Raw genomic sequence first — 23,720 nt, 5'->3', positions numbered from 1 at the left:
AACGTATGAAAAAAATACCAACGTAAATATGCCACGGAAACGCGAGTGAGCCTGTGTTTCGGAAGGGTTTTTCGCGTACGACCCAAGTGGTTGCATTCAATCATGAGCTATTCTCAGCAGTCGACAAAAAAAAAATTGCGGTCTGTATATCTCCGGATTTCAAAAAGTTTTTGACGTCGTTACGCATAGCCTACAGATCGCTAAACTGCGACGTAACAAATTCGATGACAAAGTTATCACATGGATTGCTGAGTATCTTCGCTCATGACAGATCTATGTGGCTCTCAACGGATGTTCCTCTGAATATGTACCTGTGACTTCTGGTGTACCCCAGAAATCACATTTAGGTCCACTTTTACTTTTGCGTTTCATTAATGGCATCACTTTGGGCATTACATCATCATTTAGAATGTTTGCAGATGACCGTATAGTATACAGGGTCATCAAGAGCGAATCTGACCAACAAGCACTATAACATGATTTGGATTTGATTGCCACATGGTGTGAAAAATGGAAAATGTCGCTAAATGGTGAAAAAAAGCGTCCACGTCACCTTTACCAGGAAGCGCTCATACGACAGCAATCATTACACTATAAATAATGCTACTCTTGAACAAGTGTCAGAATATAAATATTTAGGTGCATTTTTTTCTGCTGATCTAAGGCGGAACCGACATGTTACTCATGTTAGAAACAATGCTGTCGGAGCATTAGGTTTCTTAAAACGTAACTTTGTAGTCTGCCACAGAAACTTAGGGAGCAACCGTATTTCACACATATCCGCAGTACACTGGAATATGCGTGTATTTGCTCAGATCCATATATTACAGAACTTGTAGATAAACTAGAAAAAGTGCAGAACAGGGCGGTTCGGTTTGACCTTGGCAGTTATGACAGGATGCTTAGCATGACAGAAAGCAAAAAAAAAAAGCATTAAATTGGCATCTTCTTGAACACCGTCGTCGAAATCTCATATTAAAATTTCTTCATAACATATACTACTCTAAAACGGGGATAACTAGTGAATTGCATTTTCAGCCGCCCACATATGTTTCTAAAAGGCGATATCACAAATTAAAAATACGTAAGATTCCTTTTAAGAGTGACGCTTTCCGCTACTCTTTCTTCGTTCGTACTATAAGATATTTATTTATTTGAAAACACTATCAGCCCTTTACAGGGCCAAGTTAGGAATGAGTACAATAACGTATTACATGCTATACAACAATAAACATACCTACCAAAATACTCTACCACCTGACACTGTCTGTATTTGTTCAAATGATGATTTCTTCCATGCTTTATGAATGTAATTTTGAGTTTGTTTATTTGAGTTGTACCCTCCCTGCTGTAATGCCTGAATGGCGAAGCATGTACCCAATAACTAAATAAAATAAATAGGCGCTATACGGCGTCAAGGGGGTCAACGTGGATGAGTTCAAGGATGCGAACGCGAGGTTCCGAAGATGCTTGCTTGATCGGCTCTACCTGCAACGTCTGTGAGAGAGGCTATGGTTCGACGGCACTGCGATCGCTGCCATGAGGGACGACGAGAAGCGGCTTCCCCTGTGTGGCACGCGTAGAGAGGTGCCGGCGCATCTTCCGAAGCTCAGCGCTGATCATCGCTGGTCGTCCACCTTCATAGAGTGGAATGACTGATGAACTTAATGCCTTAGCTATGTCTTCAGTAGCAGGGAAAAACTACATGTGGCACGCGTGGTGTGGTAGCTGAGGTGTGGTCTTTATGCATTATTTCAATGTAATGCTGACTTTATCTTAACACCAAAATTTCAAATGTTTGTTGGGAGTAAGGACACATGGATAAGGTACTTGGTTCAAAATCTGAGGGAACGCATTGCTCTGAATTCATGCGAAGCTCTCAAACCAGAATAGAGCGTACCGTTATAGAATGAGGCAGGCCTATAAATAAAGATGGGTGTACTAAGGTTTGATTGTGACGCCAAGTTCTGGCGAATATTCTCACTTGATTACGCTTCATTTGTATTGTTGTGCACTCTGTACGTGCGATACAATGTGAGCAGGCGCAGTAGACGACTCGGCGCAACAAGCCTCTAGTGGTAAATGTAGATTTTTTTTTCCGCCGAGCAGTTGGCCCCGCGAAATGTGCGCCATGCCGTGCCTGCACAAGTATGGCGCGCGCTGGCGACATGCGCGCGATGAGGCGTTTGTCGGCAAACTCTGCGAGCGAGTGAATCAGAGTTCAACCGAGATGCCTTCGCGCGGAGCCAGCCGCAGTGGGTGTTAGGCTTAACGCACCGCGGGCTTACACGGGCAGCCCGCGAACGTCGGAACGCGGCGGTCCCGACGAGAAGTGGCGCCAGTCTCCACGCGAATCATGGCGAAGAGCGCCACCGGAACACCGCCGAGCTCTAAATTCAATGTGACAAATGCTCCAGGTGACGTATCTTCGAGGAATTTGAAAGCCGAGGCAGATTCAGCACAGTTCGTGTGTACATTGTGCGTGACTCGGAGTGCTTTTCAAGCATAGCTGGAGGTGGCGAGGGCCAACGTTTTTAGGATGGATGGATGGATGTTATGAGCGTCCCCTTTGGAACGGGGCGGTGGCTTGCGCCACCAAGCTCTTGCTACTATGCTGCCTAATATCCTACCTAGGTTAACCAATGAAAAAACAAAAAAACCCCACTATGAACTACCACGTCCAAATTTTCTGATACCCTATTGCGAACTGTGCTTTTGTACGTCTCCGTCTTTTGTCGTTTCCCTACTTTTCTTCTACCAATCCTCCAATCGCCTCTTACTGATGTCTATTGCGGACCTGTTTGCTTTACCACTGCTCCCGCTGAACCCAAGGGCTTCAAGGAGGCCAGTGGTGCCTAAATCGACCGCTGGATAGACGTCTTCACATTCTAATAAAATATGCTCCGTCGTTTCCCTAGCTTTACCGCAGCAAGCACATGCTTCTTCTTCCTTCTTATATCTCGCTTTATAGGTGCGTGTTCTAAGGCATCCCGATCGCGCTTCGAAAAGTAATGAGCTTCCCTTTCAGTTATCATAAATGGTTTCTTTCCTAATTTCGTTTTTTCCCCTTAAGTAGTTACTCATGGCAGGTTTCTTTTCCATTGCCGCCACCCATGAGATTAATTCAGCCTCTCTGACTTTCCGCTTGACCTTCTTTGTTGCTGTGTTGCCCACCCCACAGGCCGCATACTTGCTGGTAAGCTTCCTAGTTCTTTTCCTCCACTGTGAATCAATGTTTGGCCTGTAAAGATACCTGAACACTCTCCCAGCCCAATTACTTTCCTCCATATTCCTCAGCCGTTCTTCATACTCAATTTTACTGCGAGCTTCCCTCACTTCAAAACTAGTCCAGCCCATATCCCCTTGCACAGCTTCATTTGTAGTCTTCCCGTGAGCGCCCAATGCGAGGCGACCCACTGACCTTTGGTTCCCGTCGAGTCCTGATTGTACCCCTGATTTAAAGCAAACAACCGCATTTCCAAAAGTAAGTCCTGGAACCATTACCCCTTTCCACATACCTCGGAGGACCTCGTACCTATTGTATCCCCATAGCGCTCTGTGCTTCATTATGGCTGCATTTATCTTACCCTTGACTGTTATGGTTTTTTCCTGTGTTTCCATATATCCGTTGCCTTCGTTTATCCATATACCGAGGTATTTATATTCTGTTACCCGAGGTATTTCTTGGCCCTGTATCTCCACTGTCTGTTCACTGTTTTCATTGAATACAATAACACCTGATTTTCTAACACTAAATTTCAAACCTAAATTGTTGCCTTCCTGTCCACAGATATTAGCCAGACGTTGCAAATCAGTTTGCTTGTTTGCGAGCAACACAATGTCGTCCGCATAAAATAAACCTGGGAGTTGCTGCTCTATTACTGTACCTGCCTGTTTGTATGAGAGATTAAACCCGATATTACTTCCTTCTAGCGCCCTCTCCATCCTCACCATGTACATCATAAACAGCAGCGGTGATAAAGGGCACCCCTGCCTCAGTCCCTTGTTGATATGAACTTTCTCCGCGCTCCTCATCCCTTCCCATTCAACGCAAACAGTATTTTCTAGGTAAATCTCTCTCAAAAGCTGTATACAATCGTTACCTAAGCCTTCCCCTTCCAGAATATCCCACAAAATGCTGCGGTCTACGTTGTCGTATGCTCCTGTAATGTCCAAAAAGGCCACATACAACGGTCTGCTTTCTGCTTTTGATATTTCAATACACTGAGTAAGAACAAACAAGTTATCATCCAAACGCCTACCTATTCTAAAGCCATTCTGAAGCTCTCCCAAAATGCCATTATTTTCTGCCCATGCTTGAAGCTTTAATTTGATTGCCTGCATTGCTAGCCTGTATATTACCGATGTAATGGTCAACGGTCTATACGAGTGAATTCTGTCTTTCTCCCCCTTACCTTTATAAATTAAATTCATTCTACTTTGTCGCCAACTGTCTGGTATTCGTCTATCTTCTAAAGTTTTTTCAACTGCTTTCACGAGAGCTTCCTTACTTTTTGGTCCCAGTTCATTTATCAGCCTAACGGGAACCTCGTCTAGCGCTGTGGCTGTGCGCTTAGGAATTTTCTCTTCCGCTTTCTTCCAGTTTAAATTTGTAAGCACTAGCTCCTTTCCCCCTTGGGTCTCTTTCATGCTCTTTTTTTCTTCAAATACAACCTTGTCCTTGCCTTGGAAAGATTCGGCTGTTACTTTTTGGATGTAATTTATTGCTGCTTCTCCTTCCAGTCTGTTTTCATCTTCGTCTAGGATATGTTGTTGTATTGTTGTTGCCTTCCTGCCTAATAATTTTATGTGATTCCAAAATATTCTAGGTGCGGCCTTCTTTTTCTCACGTATTTCTGACAACCAACGTTCGCTTTCACCTTTTAATTTTGCTTGCACCAGTATTTGAACCATAGACTTTTTCTCCCGGTATATTTCCCATTTACTGGTTACTTCATCCTGTGGCAACTGCGCCTTCTTTGCCTGCCTGTGCTCTCGAGATGCTTTCTGTCGTTCGGCGATGGCTTCTCATATCTCCTTGTTCCACCAGCTTTTCGGTTTCTTTTTTCCTTTCCAATGAACATGTTGTTTCTCTTTCCGTATTTCTGTCGTTACTTCACTTAGAAGCTCACCATATTCCCACCCCTTACTTGGCGACTTGCCAATTTCTTCCTCCACTCTAGTGACTATATTTGCTATTTGTTCAGCGTTCAAATTTGGACTGGCCATTTTGCTTTCGTTGCTCTCTTTCCCAACTACATATCCCATTTTCAAAATGATGCGTTTATGGTCACTCCCTATGCTGCTAAACCCTTCCTCATCGATGACCATTTCTCTCAACTTATCATGAATTCCTTCTGTCATCAGACAGTAATCAATGGTCGATTGCCGGTTTCCCACTTCCCACGTGATCTGTCCTTCACACTTAGGCCCTGTATTCACGATCACGAGGTTATGTTGCTCGCAAAGGTCTAGCATTGACTTCCCGTTATTGTCGGTATAGCCATCTAAATCCTGTATGTGGGCATTCATGTCACCTAATAGGACTATCTCAGCACCATTCCCGAAACCCCTAATATCAGCGCTTATGCATTCCACTAACTCTTTATTCTTCTCTGTGCAATTTATTACGGTCCACAAATACGTAACTCCAAGCCAAGTTTCTTTCCCACTCATTGTACCTGATAACCAAAGATGCTCTTGACATTGTGAATTTACTCTTTTCCATTTGGCTCCCTGATGGATGAGCATTCCGACTCCCCCTCCCTTTCTTTCCGACTTAGTTCTGTTGCACCCTTCCCATACATAATTCTCAATAACTGGCGGCTCTTCTGAGTCTCTAAGGTGCGTTTCTGTAACCGCATACACCCCTATTTGTTCTCTATGTAACTGCTCCTCAATGTCTGCCCACTTTTCCTTTCTTCTGCCGCCCTGCATGTTTATGTAGCCTATTGCATGGCGAGCTCTTGTTCTTGCTTTCCTCCTTTTTCTGTTATCGACGGCGATGCTCTTCTGATGTTCCCCTAGGGGACCTTCTTTATTACTACCTACTCTGACCTCCTGAGCGCCCGCGGGCCCCCTAAAAAAGCAACAGCGCGACCCCCAAGTCGCCAGCCCACTTCTCGTGCTAGCCTGTAATTGAAGTGGATCCCATCTCGTTTAAAACCACCACAACTTCTCACTTCCCTGTTTACTTCGACAACCTCGAAGCCTTTCTCTCGGCTCATTTTCCATATTGCCTCATTGGCAGCCATTACGGCTCTTTGTACTTTGCAAGCTTTGCAAGCTCCCCCTAGCGGCGCGCGAGACCCCCTTCCGCTTCCACTCAGCACGCTGCTGTCGGCCCGAAGCACCCGCCGGCCTTTTCTGAGCGGTCAGCCTCGTGGCTAGAGAACTGTTTGGCCTGAGTGGTAAGCGTGAGATAAAGAGCAGCCTAATGCAAGGTCGCGAATAACTGATCGTTTAATTTCCTCGCGCTTTGCTTATCGCACGCACCTCCGACGTTTACACTGAACATTTTAGTGTTTGTTGGAGTAACGCTTATGTGGATGAATGCACAAAACAATAAGGAAAAGCTATAATTAGCGATGTTCCGTTTCTAGACCACAGTCACGAAATTCCGCGCTCTGTTGCCGACCCATGGAGCACCGCACAGACTAGAGCAGGATTTTGCATGTTAATTTTTGGAATGTTAATTTCAGTCAACACAAACAAGCATTAAATGAACACAAACTTATTCGAAAGCATATAGGGAATAGCCACTGAAGAAGAGCTTTTTATTTGCAATGTCTGTTTTCCAGCCGGCGATTCACGTCTCTCAAATAAAAATGCACGCGAGTCACAATGACGAAATGTCATACCTGGCATGTAAAAGTGGCCATGTTGCCTCACATCCAAGTCGAGCGAGGTTTAGCACTTCCAGCTCGTGTAGCACGTCCCAAAATATCCTTCAAAAACGGACCTTCTCTCAAGGAAATACAAACTGCTTTGTTTGCAGTATTTGTAAATTGCAGCATGTTCTTGGTGGGATGCTTTAGGCACCGCTGCTTGAAGCTCTTGTACACCGTAGGGTATGAGTCACTGCCAACAACTGGCACTGGAGAGCTGATATCTTCCATACAGGAAGGGCAAGTTGTGCTCTTGGAGAATTTGTGCACCACATTTTTTTATTGAAATGAATATTAGGAGAGGTATTATGGCGGCACCGGCTACTCCTTGTCACTTAGCAAAGGAAACAAATATGCGCAACAATGGAGAATAATGACACAAAATATGGCACTCAGTAGAACACCAGATAAATAAAAACTATGCAGTCAACAGTGCATGAATCGCAAAGTTTTGTGCATGAATTCAGCACACATTTGCATATATAAAGACAGACATTTTGAATAGCCATACAATTCAACACGTGTAATTACACTGCAAGTACATAACACAATCACACACTGCGTAGAAATCACGATCACCAAAGAAATCAATTTTTGACCCAGAACAACACCCATATCACTAATTTAGCTTATTAAGATCAACTGAAACTTAATATTTCTCCTAAATGTTGGTGTCCTCGAAAAACTTCTTCAAAGCAAGAAGTGCTCTTTTCTGAGGCCCGCAGTTGGCTATGGACGAAGTATCTTTTTTAGAGTGAATGGTCTTCTGTCTAAAAGAAATAAATTTTGTTGCAATACCCTTCGTAGTGGATCGTACTTAGTGCACCCGATGAGGAGATGATACACATCTTCGTCTGGATGGCTCCAAGAACACTGCCGACTGTAGGCACGCTTTATCCTGTATAAGAAATGTCTCGCTATGCAGTTCCAAGCCGCAGGCGGTGCACCAACGTTTGAAATTTTTTTGTTTTCTCTTAGATTTTCGGGAATTGGTAGGTTTATACATGGGTCTATAAAGTATAACTCCGAGTTCTTAGACTGATGATCAAACCAGGTAGTTTCGCTGAGACGACAGGAAATTTGTCTCAAGAGCAGACGGACTTCGCTACGCAAAAGGTGAAGATTGGTTGCATCCGCGTGATTGTGCACCCGATTCGCAGCTGCGTCCGTTGCAGTATTACCAGGAATATTGCAGTGCCCGGGTATCCACTGAAATGCAATTACGTGATTCATTGCGCTTGCTTTTCTATGTTCTTTGAGCGTCTCATACAATAGCAAAGTGTTCAAAGAATTTTTCTTATTGCTATGTCAGAGCGACTTGCGGATCGCTAAGAATAAGCCGTTTTTGCGAATTCTTTTCTGATGTTAAACGGAAAGCAGACAGGATTGCGAACAGTTCTGCCGCGGTGGAAGATATCTATCAGGATGATTTAAATGTTTGCTCTAGCGCCAAATGTGGAATGACGAATGCTGAAGTCGAGGAATTTTGATGACACAAAGCGTATGTATATACATGGATGTACTGGGGATATAATGAGTAGATTTGGAAGGAATATTTATGACACGAACAGTCTGTGTATACGTGGATGTACTGGGGATATATTGAGTAAATTTGGAAGCACACCGTCGGAAGCAAGCTCTCCTGCATGAACTGATTGAGTCCGGGATGCTCGCGATAACCTCTGAAGCTGACTCGCCCAATGACAGTGACAGAGACCACATTTACTCCAAGAGAGAAGTGTATGATAGCATCTCATATACTACTTTTTAGGCTGTGCACCACATGGCGTGAAACGTAGTATGAGTGGTATCATACACTTCTCCCTTCTCCCTTGGAAATGTGGTCGCTGCCACTGTCTTTGGGCGACTCAGCTTCAGAAGTTAACGCGAGCATTCTGGACTCGATGAGTTCATGCAGGCGAGCTTGCTTCCGACGGTGTGCCTCTCTCGATTTCTTCAGCGCCCACAAGCACAGCACTCGGTGCACCCTGTACAGTTGCACGCAGACCTCTCTTTAGAGGCGTGCAGAGACTAAGCAGTCGGAATATTCGAGGGAAGTTCACACTTGAAAAAGTACAGCTCGCTGCTTCCATCAGGTGGCGGCGACAGGGCACACAGCGTGACGAGCGGAACCAGAAGAGCGACACTCCGCGCGCCGCAGCTTTCAAACTGAGAGAAATCTAAAAACGTTGGTGAGGGCAGAGACTGTCGCTCTTCACGACCTGGTGCAACACCTCCAAAGACGCGACTTGACAACGCAGTCCGAGCGAAGTGAGTGTGACAGTGGCCAACTAATCAACCACCTAGATCACCCGGCTAAAGACGTCCAAACTACTGGAGGGGCTGCGCCAGAGGATACGGGCCGCGGGTTGAGATAGGAAACGAACCGGTTCAGGACAGCGAAGGTGGCCCACCTACTTAGCCTGCGGACACTGCATGGGAATTGGAGCAACCCAAGGACGACACCGGCACCGTGGAGGAAGAAATGAAGCGCCATCCACTGACACCAGCGCGGTCTACGCTGTGGTGGACCGAGCGTACGAGACGAAAAATCAAGGCTCGGCATGGAAACAGGTCTGTCCGAGGCCTTCAAAGCAGGAAGCAGCACCGCACTGGCCACTAACAACCACGGCAACCACGGTACGGTGGGTAGACAAGGCGGAAGCAAGAGCCGTAGGCTTGAAAATCACCACACAAATAGTCTTGACAGGGAAATACTATCCGGCGACGGGAATGCGCCACGCATCGCTAAAGGCTCACTCACACTAGGCCGACCGGGCACCGATTTCGGTCTGCCGAGTGTCGGCGTTTTTTGCCTTCGTGTCGGCGCCTCTGTACCGACGCTCTCCGGCGACCGTCGGCGTCGAGGCGCCGACAATCGGCAGAGCGAAACAGGGCAGTGGCGTAGCCATAAGTTTCCTTCGCGGGGCTCACGTTGCACCTCCTCCTTAAGCTCGGGTGCTCCTATCTAAATCCACGTAGAAGGTGAATTCATTTTTCTCGGCAACCACAGCACCAAATGTGACGAGGTTTGTTGCATGTAAAAGAAAAAAACTTAAAATCTACTGACTTCTGGTTTCGAATTTTTCATGTATGTTGTAAATTTTTTATTAAAGATGGGCAAAAATCGCAAATTTTCAGGAAACGAAACTATCACGTTTAAAACTCTAACTCAACAATAAAATATAATATCACAATTCTGTGAATCGCATCTAATAGTACATCTACAGCGGACAAAATTGATGTGTTACAAATGAATCTCAAACAATTTAGTATTATCGAAATACGGCTTATGCAGAACCCTTGTGCACCACGTAACCAATTCACGTAATATACAAATTGACATACGTACAAATTGACATTTGTCCCCTTTGACTCTTATAATAGATGCCGTTTAAAGAACCATGATATCTGTTTTTAATGAGGAGCTATTAGTTTCTAAACGTAGTGCTTATATTTCTGTCGCACTTTCAAAATTGTAAAAATATTTTAAACAAAATTCAGGCCCTAAATAGAAATTCCGCTTCCAACAGATACTAGTATTTAACTTTCTCTCTATAATTCAACAAATTGTCTCACAAAAGCGTTTCTGCGTTTTACATGTATTTGAATAGGCCGCGTCGGAGTTGGGCCCGAGTTAAAGCTTCCTCTTAAACAATTTGTCGAGCGATTAAATACATGAATAATAACTGCATTGCCATTGCCAAAGATGCTGCAAACGAATTCTTGAGCGCTAGGCACTGTAAAAGCAAGTAATAAATGTATTTTTTCATGAAGAGATATACTCGTATGTGCCCGAAATTGTGCTCAAAATAACTGATGTCAATGCTTCCATGTTTTTCTCTATTTAATAAAAAAAGAAAATATCACCTGATCTTTAGAACTATATCAGTTCGAAGCCAGCAAAGCAGAGCATGCCACTGATATGAAAAATGTAAAGGCCATGAAATGAAAAACTTGAGGACAAATATGTTAATGAAACTTTTTTATTGAATAACCTTGTTTACATTTTTCTACATATGCAACAGCCAGTGAAAAATCTCAATGACGCTGTCATTTATTCCAATGTATTACGCAGGAGCAGCTGTCACCGGTCGTGTATCGTGAGTAATTGCACCGAAATTATTGTCCCAACAGAGAGCACCTATATAAAGTCGTTCTGCAAAATATTCGAGGGCGAGTCAAATGAAAGTGAGCTAATGCGAATATATGACAAACGGGGTACTTTATTCAAAAGTAGTCTCCATGAGCAGTTAGACATTTGTCCCATTGACTAAGGAGTCGGGTGATTTCCGTCTCATAAAACTTCTTAGGTTACTGCTTCAACAAATCTGCAACTGACTCTTTCACGTCATCGTCGGACACGAGTCTATTTCCCTTGAGCTGTTTTTTCATTTGTCCCAAAATGTGGAAGTCGCAAGGCGACAGGTCTCAGCTGTATGGCGGATGTTGCAGCGTTTCCCACTTGAACTTTGCCAGTTTTGTATTAACCACATCAGCGACGTGAGGACGGGCATTGCCGTGGAACAATTACAAATTAAATTATGGAGTTTCACGTGCCAAAACCACTTTCTGATTATGAGGCACGCCGTAGTGGAAGACTCCGGAAATTTTGACCACCTGGGGTTCCTTAACGTGCACCTAAACCTAAGTACACGGGGGTTTTCACATTTCGCCCCGATCGAAATGCGGCCGCCGTGGGCGGGATTCGATTCCGCAACCTCGTGCTCAGCAGACCAACACCATAGCGAGGTCGTGGAACAAGATGACCCCATTCGTCAATTTTTCACGTCGTTCCTTCTTGATTGCGACACGCAGCCGATCCGTCGTTTCACAATATCGAAAACGATTGGTAGTCTCTCCGGCTTTAGCAAATTCTATCAGTAATGGCCCCTGACGATCGAAAAAAATAGTCAACAACACCTTTCCGGCGGAATCGACGGCCTTCGCTTTCTTTGAGGGTGGTGAATTCGAATGTTTCCACTGTAAGCTTTGCCGTCGTGATTCAGGCTCGTAGTAGTGGCACCACGGTTCGTCCCCGATCACAATTGCAGACAAGAAGTCGTCACCCTCATTGTGGTACCGGATCAGATGAGTCAAGGCAGCGCAGGGCCTTCTTCTGGCGATGGTTCAAAATCTTGGACATCCATTGCGCACACAAGAGCCTATAAGCGAGATGTTCATGAATTATGTTGTGATCGCAACCGCGATTGATGTTAACACGCTCTGCTAGTTCATCGATGCTTATCCTCCGTTCTTGCCTCATCAGTTCATCAACCTTTGCAATTGTGTTGGGGGTGATTGCACGATGGCTATGGCCCGGTCTTGGATCGTTTTTGCAACTTTCACGTCCTTTTTCAATCGTTTGCTCCAACGCTTCACAGCAATGAAATGCAATGTTCAACGTACACGGCAGCCATATGGCGACTAATTTCTTTTTGGGAAACGCCTTCAGCTGTCAAAAACCTCAGGCACCGCGCTGCTCAACTTCTGAAGTGTCAATTACGTCACGCAACCATGTTCAATCCAGTGTATGAAAGCATTAAAGAACATTTACCCTCACACCTGCCTGTCACTTTTGTAAATGAAAGATGCCTGTGTGCTACGCGCATGCCTCGCAGATAATGAACCCAACCATTACTGCGAGAGGTGGGTAGGCTCACTTTCATTTACCTCGCCCTCGTTCACTAGAAATGCGCAGATACAATGGAATATACAAGTGCTTGATAAAGGGCAAAAAGTGTCACTGGAAAGAAAGTTCGCTGCACGTATCCACAAAACCTCGCAACAAGATATTTAAATATACGTATAAGTCTTCAATAAATGTACCTATCTAAGAAAAAATGACTGTATATAATGTGTCCAATAAGGCAAATAAACATGTTGCGCAATCACAGATTCACAGGATCCTAGATCCCGCCCCCATTCCATCCACTCCCCCCGATATATCGTGCGCGACGGAAGGCGGCGTGCTTGCTCCCCGCTCTTCTCCTTTGCGCACACAAGACTGAGCCACCATCGTCGGCTCACCCATTCCGCCCCCTTCCCTACTCCTTCCCTCGCACATACAGCATGCGGCGCGCGGTCATGACGTTATCGCCCTTAGACTTCATACGAAACATGAGGGCGACAGCGACAGCAGGAATGCGCCTGGAGTGTTCATATAATTGCTATAACAATAATATAATAGTAGTATCCGGCAACTGAAGCGTGCCGTGGCTGATTACTTTCCTCAAAATAAGTAACAAACTGCCACCATGCGAGAATTCGCTGCGCCGCTACAATGTATTTTTTTTTCTTTTGTGGGGCGAGGGCACCGAAATGAAAAAAAAAAGGCAAGGGGGAGTATTTTGGCCACAATCCAATGCCTACGTTGGGCTCCTAAGGTGGCTACCGAAAGAATATCGAAGAAAACGTGAGAGGCTTGGTCCATCGAGAACCATACGCATAGTGCTCGGTATCCTGCACCGGCGAGACAGGACTTTCCGGAGAGGTTGCGCTTGAGCGAACGTGGTGCAGTCCGTCGAGTCTTCACAGTGATGGCGGTAAGTGTCCATTGTTTCTTTTTCTCGTCTGCTAGCCAGAAGGCGTCCAAAACTCTGCCAGGTGAAAATCCACTCGGCCAGAGAAAATCAAACGCGCACCGAAGTGCGCCGCGCGGTGGTCGGCGCAACACGAGAAAAACGCATGCGCTCTGGCTGGCTCTGGCAGCCCGCGGGTAGGGTAGAGAGAATGAGAAAAATTAAGAGGCTGAACGTGTCCTCACGAATAAAAGTCGAAGTAGAAAAAACGGCCGTGGCTTAGCTTGGTTAAGCCTGGTGATTGCGAAGCAATAGTGTGTTATTCTCGGATCAGCTGGTAGTATGGCTGGTGGTAGTCTTGGGTTATGCTAGTGTTACGGCTTACAGCGAATCATCTAAGCACCAGCACGTCCAGGTGCATCTCGGACTTGAGCACGCCGTTGGCGAACGCCCGTATCGAGCTGAAGGACGAGAGGTCCAAGTAGCGCATGACGACGTTCTCGATGCTCGACACCCGCCGAACGTCGGCGGCTGCGAGGAGGCCGCTGCTGATGTCGCGACACGCGAGGATGACTCGGGCGCCGCGCCGCGCCCCTGGTGAGAGGAGCGGGAGTTAGGCCGCCGTTGGTGGCTACCGCCTCGCCTCGCGACGGCGTGAGATGGGGCCCCGTTTTTACACAGCTGGTGTGACGTCACTCTAGGTCACGTGGTGTGACGTCACGCAGCGAGGTCACGCTAAAGATCAATGGTGCCTACCACCGCCTCGCCACGGAACGGGCTGAAGTGCGACCTAAAGTAGTATTGCTTCGCAGTAAAAATAAATAAGAACGCAGTTACCCTGGCTTGCTTTAGTGTCTTGACTTGGATGCTTTGGCGTAGGTGAAAAAAAAAATGTTGATATTATTGTATGTGACATGATGGCACAAATCAACCACCACAACGCTTCATCTCATCGTATCTAGCTGCGTGTTTTGTCAACTTGTGTGACAGTGTGTTGATTTGGCTTGTCTCGTTGTATGCTCCGATCTAAGACGTTAGAAAAGTCAATGCACCTTTGGCGTCAAATGTTTATAACGCCATTAAACCCACAATGTTCCGGAATTGAAAATCTAAAGCACGACTTGTCAATGTCAATGGACGTTTCGCATCAAAAGTTTATTAGAACTTTATGCCCATAAAGTGTCAGAATTGAAATACAAGCGCTTCCTAGATTCCGCGGCCGCAACGAGATGCCGTGACAAGCCCGCCCGCCAAGCCTTTGCAACTTCGTGCTCGGGTGGAGCTCCTTGCAATACGATATGTGAATCCCGGTGCCTGGGCGTTGCCGCGAAATCCAGCCCGATTTTGCAATGTTCGCACTAAAAGTTTTTTCGAGCGTGAAAAGGACATGCTAGACAAAATGGAGCATGATTTCCCACGCGAAGGGTTATTTTGGCCGGCGGTGCATGGACATGCACGAAAAAATTTTGGGGGGGGGGGCTGAAGTCACATAAGCGCCCCCCCCCCCTGGCTACGCCCGTGGTGTCGGGTAGCGCGGGTGCTCCTATCTAAATACATGTAAAAGGAGAATTAGTTTTTCTCGGCAAACACTGCACCAAATTTTGCGTGAAAATTGAAAATTGAGTGTCTGTTTCAAATTTTTTATTTAGGCGGTCAATTTTCATGAGAAATTGGCAAAATCCGCAAATTTTCAGAAAACCAAGCAATCAGGCTTACAACTCTGTTACTCAGCAATGAAAAATGATACCACAATTCCATGAATTGTATTTAATAGTACATCTAAAGCGGACAGAATTGGTATGTTACACATGCATCTGAAAAAACTTAGTAATATGGAAATGCAGTTCTTGCAGAACCCATGTACACAGCGTAACAAATTCACGTAAGATATAAATTGACATATCAAATTTGTCCGCTTTAATTTATCTAATGCATGCCGCTTAAAGAACAGCGATATGTGTTCTTGATGCAGAGCTATTAATTTGTAAACTTCGTGCTTCTACTCTTTCGAACTTTCAAATTTTTGAAAATTTTTAAACAAAATTCACGCCATAAATCCAAATTCCGCTTCCAACAGCCACTAAAATTTAACTTTCTCTCTCAAATGCAACAAATTTGATTAAGATTGGTCCAGGGGTTATTTCAGAAAAGCGTTTTTGCGTTTTACATGTATTTGAAGAGGCCGCGTCGGAGTTGGGCCCGAGCTAAAGCGTCCTCTCACGGCGCCACGACGCCAAGTCCACGGTGACGCGAGTGTGAAGGCGCTCTTCAAGAAACCTTCTCGGCGGCGACACGGTGACAAGATGGGCCAGAAGATTTTTTTCATGCAAGTGACGCTATGAAGAATGCACAGCCAGAGACGGTCCTGCAGTGCATCCTCGAAGAGATGGCACACCACAGGCCGAACTTCCTCATGCGCCAGAGATTTACATCAAAGCACAAGAGGTACAAGCGCGAGCAGTGCTGTTGAACACCCAGTCGAAAAAGCTTTGTGCTAGCTGAGGAGTCAAGTTAGTCGACTTGTCAAAAACCCTAGAAGGGGAAGAGCACCCGGCGCAGGATGGTATACACTTCCTCGCAGCAACAGGAAAACATGTGGTGGAGAAAATTACAGAGCAAGTGAGACTTTTTTTAGGGCAAGGGAAGAAGGGACGAGTGCGAGAGGAGACCAGTCGCATCCTGCAATGCTGCAAAGGACAGCGCCTCTCGCGCCTGCGAACTATTTAGCTCGAGAAGCCGCGTGGAACAGTCTGAAACCGAGAAACCAAAGCAGTATACCAAATCACCCATTAGACTGCTTGGAGAGCAACACGATACTTCAGGTCCACAAGAAGGACGAGGAGCAGATACCCAGGTTGGCCAGCGGCAACCAGCTACCGCGCCCGGTCCGTCAACACTATCTGCCGGCCAATTCCGCACCAGAGCTTGAATGTAGGCACCGACCTCCTTTACGTTCTGGGGAGCCTGGTTCGGCAGCTGCTTCTCCAAGTTCCGTTTCCGCTCCACTGAAGCGCGGCGCCTGCCCACGGCACCGGCGGAAAAAAAAAAAACAGGGTACCTTCAGAGTGGGATATCTGGATCGGGCTCGTCGAGCAGACAAATGGTAAGAATTATATCTGATGCCTGAAAAGATTTCATTGCACGCGGTGGCGGAAACCCACTTGAGAGACCTGAAAGAACCATCTGTAAATAAAGATTGGCGCTGGGCAGGAAACAACAGATCCGGACCCAACCGCAAAGGAGAAGGAGTCGGTTTTTTGTGGCGGCAGGAAATCCAGTCGCAATAAAGTAGGGAGTAACAGCAGTGACTATATGTGGTTAACGGGGGACACCATGTGGATTTCTACCGCGGTTTGCGTGATATACGTGGCAGTCCTCGGTGATCGGCTAGAGGCGAACGAAAAGCTGATAGAGTACGTGTGCCAGGACGCAAAATCTTAGACCAGCAACCAGGAAGTTTTATTCCATGGAAATTTTAATGGACATATTAGTTGGATGGATACACGGACGTAAATGGCAATCCCCTGATTCAGTTGGAAGAACGCCTACACATGGATGTCGCTAATCTAGACCCCAGATGTGATGGACAATTTAGGTGGTGTGCTCGAGGCAGTGACTATGCCCTCATCTCACATAACCTTGCTCGCCTCTTCAACTCCCTGGTCATTGAAGAAAAGGGTGACTTTTGATAGGGAGCGATCATAATCGTATTCGGGTTGACTTCTCGTACACATCTCAAACCGAAGCGGCACACGAGATGCGAGGGTCAAATGCACCTTCCGGCAAAAGCTATTGAAGCAGGGACTACGAAATTTGAGGACAGTAGACAACGGCGAAAGGTGGAGACGTACGAAGCATACGTCTCCATTTTAGGCTGCATCATGCAAAGGCACATGCTGCGAGACAGGAACCCTACGCGCCATTCGTGAAAACTGTGATGGGACAGCAAAACTGGAAGGCCGGTCGGTGACCTGAGCGAGTATGTCACAACATACCTAAAGTCCCTGTATAGCCCTGCAGAAACTCGTGACAGCCCTACACATATCAAGTCTCGAAGTGCCTACGCTTCCATACCTCCCGGAAACAAACTGGGCTTTCTCGCAGTGTCGATCGTGCGCTGCCCAACCTTCGAACGCACACAGCCACAGGGCCGGGTGGTCGCCTGATTAAACGTCTAGCTGCGGACTCCAAGGACCAACTTGCTGGCTTCTTCACCGCCGTGTTAGATGGCGCGGAGATACCAAAAGAATGGCGACTCGGCATAGTGGTGCTAATCCCCGTGAAGGGAGGCAAAACAGGTCAGCTGTGCGGCTACAAGCCGCTGACAGTCACTTGCACACTGTACAGAGCCTTTACACATGTGTCAAAGGACTGGTTATATGGTTGGGCAGAGTCTAGAGGCCTCCTCCATACTCGTGAATTCTGGACATGCGTTTAGTTTCTTTTTTCGCCACCACGTGGCGTATCGACCTTAATGGAAGTTCCCGCCGTGACGCATGCCACGACGCACAATTAAAGAAAACATAATAAAAAGAAGCACACCCTGAGACTGTTGCTTCACCTCGGCACTTGAAACGAGCGCGCTTATGTATCAGCTTTTTCTTGAACACAACCTGCTACTTGCTCGACTTGCAATGAATCGACGATTTTGCTAGATACCTTGCCAGACAGCTCGTCGGCATTCCGGGTGAGATGTCTGGCCGAGATAACGGCTCCCGCAAAGCTTTCGTTGGGTTGCCTGTCTTCATTGCTTTTTCTTATTATTTATGCACGACTGCGGCCGCGGGCTTCCGTATGGTCAGCATTATGTTTAGTGTGTTTTCTAACCTGTGTGATTCAATAAGAGGAAGCTTTAGCTCGGGCCCTTTTTCGATGACGGCTGCTGAAATACATGTAAGCATTCATGTAAATACTTGGCAGCTGAGGTCGCGGCAGCAGAGCTTTCTGTTGATCGCTTTCCGTCGCCTACGCAGGTTTCTACAGATCTGGCGCAATACTACCATGAACCAGCGTCAGCAGTGCATCGACCATCCTATTTAAAGCGCGTGTGCCTTACACCCCAAAGATTTAACAGGACTGGCTGTGTCAGCGGAGCGCCACGTGCCGCCCGTGACGAACGCCAGCTGTCCAACACCCCAGGAACCATCGGCACCCGGAAGCCACCATATAAACTAGGCTAACCGCAGAATTCATCACTTGGCAGCTGAGGTCGCGGCAGCGGAGCATTCTGTTGATCGTTTTCCGTCGCCTACGCAGGTTTCTACTGATCTGGCGCAATACTACCATGAACCAGCGTCAGCAGTGCATCGACCATCCTATTTAAAGCGCGTGTGCCTTACACCCCAAAGATTTAACAGGACTGGCTGTGTCAGCGGAGCGCCACGTGCCGCCCGTGACGAACGCCAGCTGTCCAACACCCCAGGAACCATCGGCACCCGGAAGCCACCATATAAACTAGGCTAACCGCAGAATTCATCACTTGGCAGCTGAGGTCGCGGCAGCGGAGCATTCTGTTGATCGTTTTCCGTCGCCTACGCAGGTTTCTACAGATCTGGCGCAATACTACCGTGAACCAGCGTCAGCAGTGCATCGACCATCCTATTTAAAGCGCGTGTGCCTTACACCCCAAAGATTTAACAGGACTGGCTGTGTCAGCGGAGCGCCACGTGCCGCCCGTGACGAACGCCAGCTGTCCAACACCCCAGGAACCATCGGCACCCGGAAGCCACCATATAAACTAGGCTAACCGCAGAATTCATCACTTGGCAGCTGAGGTCGCGGCAGCGGAGCATTCTGTTGATCGTTTTCCGTCGCCTACGCAGGTTTCTACAGATCTGGCGCAATACTACCATGAACCAGCGTCAGCAGTGCATCGACCATCCTATTTAAAGCGCGTGTGCCTTACACCCCAAAGATTTAACAGGACTGGCTGTGTCAGCGGAGCGCCACGTGCCGCCCGTGACGAACGCCAGCTGTCCAACACCCCAGGAACCATCGGCACCCGGAAGCCACCATATAAACTAGGCTAACCGCAGAATTCATCACTTGGCAGCTGAGGTCGCGGCAGCGGAGCATTCTGTTGATCGTTTTCCGTCGCCTACGCAGGTTTCTACAGATCTGGCGCAATACTACCATGAACCAGCGTCAGCAGTGCATCGACCATCCTATTTAAAGCGCGTGTGCCTTACACCCCAAAGATTTAACAGGACTGGCTGTGTCAGCGGAGCGCCACGTGCCGCCCGTGACGAACGCCAGCTGTCCAACACCCCAGGAACCATCGGCACCCGGAAGCCACCATATAAACTAGGCTAACCGCAGAATTCATCACTTGGCAGCTGAGGTCGCGGCAGCGGAGCATTCTGTTGATCGTTTTCCGTCGCCTACGCAGGTTTCTACAGATCTGGCGCAATACTACCATGAACCAGCGTCAGCAGTGCATCGACCATCCTATTTAAAGCGCGTGTGCCTTACACCCCAAAGATTTAACAGGACTGGCTGTGTCAGCGGAGCGCCACGTGCCGCCCGTGACGAACGCCAGCTGTCCAACACCCCAGGAACCATCGGCACCCGGAAGCCACCATATAAACTAGGCTAACCGCAGAATTCATCACTTGGCAGCTGAGGTCGCGGCAGCGGAGCATTCTGTTGATGGTTTTCCGTCGCCTACGCAGGTTTCTACAGATCTGGCGCAATACTACCGTGAACCAGCGTCAGCAGTGCATCGACCATCCTATTTAAAGCGCGTGTGCCTTACACCCCAAAGATTTAACAGGACTGGCTGTGTCAGCGGAGCGCCACGTGCCGCCCGTGACGAACGCCAGCTGTCCAACACCCCAGGAACCATCGGCACCCGGAAGCCACCATATAAACTAGGCTAACCGCAGAATTCATCACTTGGCAGCTGAGGTCGCGGCAGCGGAGCATTCTGTTGATCGTTTTCCGTCGCCTACGCAGGTTTCTACAGATCTGGCGCAATACTACCATGAACCAGCGTCAGCAGTGCATCGACCATCCTATTTAAAGCGCGTGTGCCTTACACCCCAAAGATTTAACAGGACTGGCTGTGTCAGCGGAGCGCCACGTGCCGCCCGTGACGAACGCCAGCTGTCCAACACCCCAGGAACCATCGGCACCCGGAAGCCACCATATAAACTAAGCTAACCGCAGAATTCATCACTTGGCAGCTGAGGTCGCGGCAGCGGAGCATTCTGTTGATCGTTTTCCGTCGCCTACGCAGGTTTCTACAGATCTGGCGCAATACTACCATGAACCAGCGTCAGCAGTGCATCGACCATCCTATTTAAAGCGCGTGTGCCTTACACCCCAAAGATTTAACAGGACTGGCTGTGTCAGCGGAGCGCCACGTGCCGCCCGTGACGAACGCCAGCTGTCCAACACCCCAGGAACCATCGGCACCCGGAAGCCACCATATAAACTAGGCTAACCGCAGAATTCATCACTTGGCAGCTGAGGTCGCGGCAGCGGAGCATTCTGTTGATCGTTTTCCGTCGCCTACGCAGGTTTCTACAGATCTGGCGCAATACTACCATGAATCAGCGTCAGCAGTGCATCGACCATCCTATTTAAAGCGCGTGTGCCTTACACCCCAAAGATTTAACAGGACTGGCTGTGTCAGCGGAGCGCCACGTGCCGCCCGTGACGAACGCCAGCTGTCCAACACCCCAGGAACCATCGGCACCCGGAAGCCACCAGATAAACTAGGCTAACCGCAGAATTCATCACTTGGCAGCTGAGGTCGCGGCAGCGGAGCATTCTGTTGATCGTTTTCCGTCGCCTACGCAGGTTTCTACAGATCTGGCGCAATACTACCATGAATCAGCGTCAGCAGTGCATCGACCATCCTATTTAAAGCGCGTGTGCCTTACACCCCAAAGATTTAACAGGACTGGCTGTGTCAGCGGAGCGCCACGTGCCGCCCGTGACGAACGCCAGCTGTCCAACACCCCAGGAACCATCGGCACCCGGAAGCCACCATATAAACTAGGCTAACCGCAGAATTCATCACTTGGCAGCTGAGGTCGCGGCAGCGGAGCATTCTGTTGATCGTTTTCCGTCGCCTACGCAGGTTTCTACAGATCTGGCGCAATACTACCATGAACCAGCGTCAGCAGTGCATCGACCATCCTATTTAAAGCGCGTGTGCCTTACACCCCAAAGATTTAACAGGACTGGCTGTGTCAGCGGAGCGCCACGTGCCGCCCGTGACGAACGCCAGCTGTCCAACACCCCAGGAACCATCGGCACCCGGAAGCCACCATATAAACTAGGCTAACCGCAGAATTCATCACTTGGCAGCTGAGGTCGCGGCAGCGGAGCATTCTGTTGATCGTTTTCCGTCGCCTACGCAGGTTTCTACAGATCTGGCGCAATACTACCATGAATCAGCGTCAGCAGTGCATCGACCATCCTATTTAAAGCGCGTGTGCCTTACACCCCAAAGATTTAACAGGACTGGCTGTGTCAGCGGAGCGCCACGTGCCGCCCGTGACGAACGCCAGCTGTCCAACACCCCAGGAACCATCGGCACCCGGAAGCCACCATATAAACTAGGCTAACCGCAGAATTCATCACTTGGCAGCTGAGGTCGCGGCAGCGGAGCATTCTGTTGATCGTTTTCCGTCGCCTACGCAGGTTGGTTGCATTTGCATCACTGCATAGGAATTCGTTTTCACATTTTTGCCGTACCCACTGCTGCCAAATCATAATGCCAACGTGTGCTGAGTTAGAGAGATGGATTCGTTGCGAAAAGAAGTTGAGGAATTGCGTAACAGCAATTCCTCCCTATTTAACCAGCCCTATTTACCGAAACGTTTGAAACGATGAAGACTAAGTAGGAAGGCCTGGTCAAAGAAAATAAGGAGCTCTCACGAATGAACGAGCAGCTGACAAAACAGGTTGCTGAGTTGCAGCAATGCTCCCGCATGAACAATGTGGTAATCAAAGGTGTACCAGAAACAAAGGGCGAAAGCTCTGAAGCAATTCTGCAACATATCGCAGAAAAAATTCGTTGTCCTGTGAGTCCTGCAGAGGTTGATGTTGTGCACAGGGTCCCTGCTAAAGGTGGCCCAAACATTATTGCGCGTTTTTGTTCTCGTCAAAAGAAGACCGAATTCGCTCAAAGGCTAGGAATGCGCGTCTGTCAACCAGGTCCATTGGCATAACGAATCAGGATAAGCCCATATTCGTCAACGATCACCTGACTCCAGAGAACAAGAGGCTGTTTTCTCAAGCAGTGGCTCTTAAAAGGGAAAAGCAGTGGCAGTTCCTTTGGGTCGACAACTGCCGTATCAAAGCAAGAAAGTCTACCGGGAGTCGGGTGTACCGCATCTCTGGAGTCGATGATCTAGCCATTTTTACCTGAAAAGCACTATTCTTGTGGCTTGATGACTGGGAACCACCATGGCGTCAGACACTGTTCATGAGCTGAAGCAACTTCTTAGTTCTTCCGTCCACTTCTCAGATTTCTATCATACATTTTAACGTCCGAAGCTTACCCAAAAACTTTGATCATATGGTTAACTTTCTTACTTTAACTTATCACCACTTTTCGCTCATATGTCTATCGGAAACATGGCTATCTGCAGCTGACGATACCTTATTTTCCATACCGGGCTATCATTCAGAATTTTTTCATCGTCTGGCTGATCGCCACGGTGGATCGGGAATATTTATTTCCAACACATTATCTTATAAACGGCGTGCAGATATCTCATTTTCCATGGCCAAATGCCAATCAGTTTGGCTTGAATTTGACAATCACTTTCTTCCAACCAACAAAAGAACTATCATTGGTTCAATTTACCGTTCCCCATCATCATATTACGATGATTTTTCTGGTCAACTTGATAGTTTATTAAACTCGTTCATTAACAAGAATTATAATGTAATCATTGTTGGCGACATTAACATTAACATTACAAATATTAACGATAGTTCTTGTGTCCAGTACTCCAAGTGCTTCATTGGACATGGTTTAGAATCTTTACTAGATTCTCCAACACGATGTGCTATTTCCGGTCAAAGTGCGCTTATCGACCATGTACTCAGTAATGTCATGACTAATCAAAAAGCTGGTGTGCTCAATTTTAATCTGACAGACCATTATCCAATTTTTCTGTTACTAAATACTCAAACTACTTATAAAAATAAAATGGTTATTAAGACTTCTTTCAATTCAGCAAAATTTGTGGATTTGGTATCCGGCTCTGACTGGGGCCTATTATCTGAGGAATCTTGTGTTAACAAAGCATTCAGCACTTTAAATGAGAAACTAACAGATATTAGAAATACT

The sequence above is a fragment of the Dermacentor andersoni genome, chromosome 1 (assembly GCF_023375885.2).
Source record: "Dermacentor andersoni chromosome 1, qqDerAnde1_hic_scaffold, whole genome shotgun sequence".
Lineage (NCBI taxonomy): Eukaryota > Metazoa > Arthropoda > Arachnida > Ixodida > Ixodidae > Dermacentor > Dermacentor andersoni.
The sequence above is the reverse complement of the archived record's forward strand: the minus strand, read 5'-3'. Positions refer to the sequence as shown.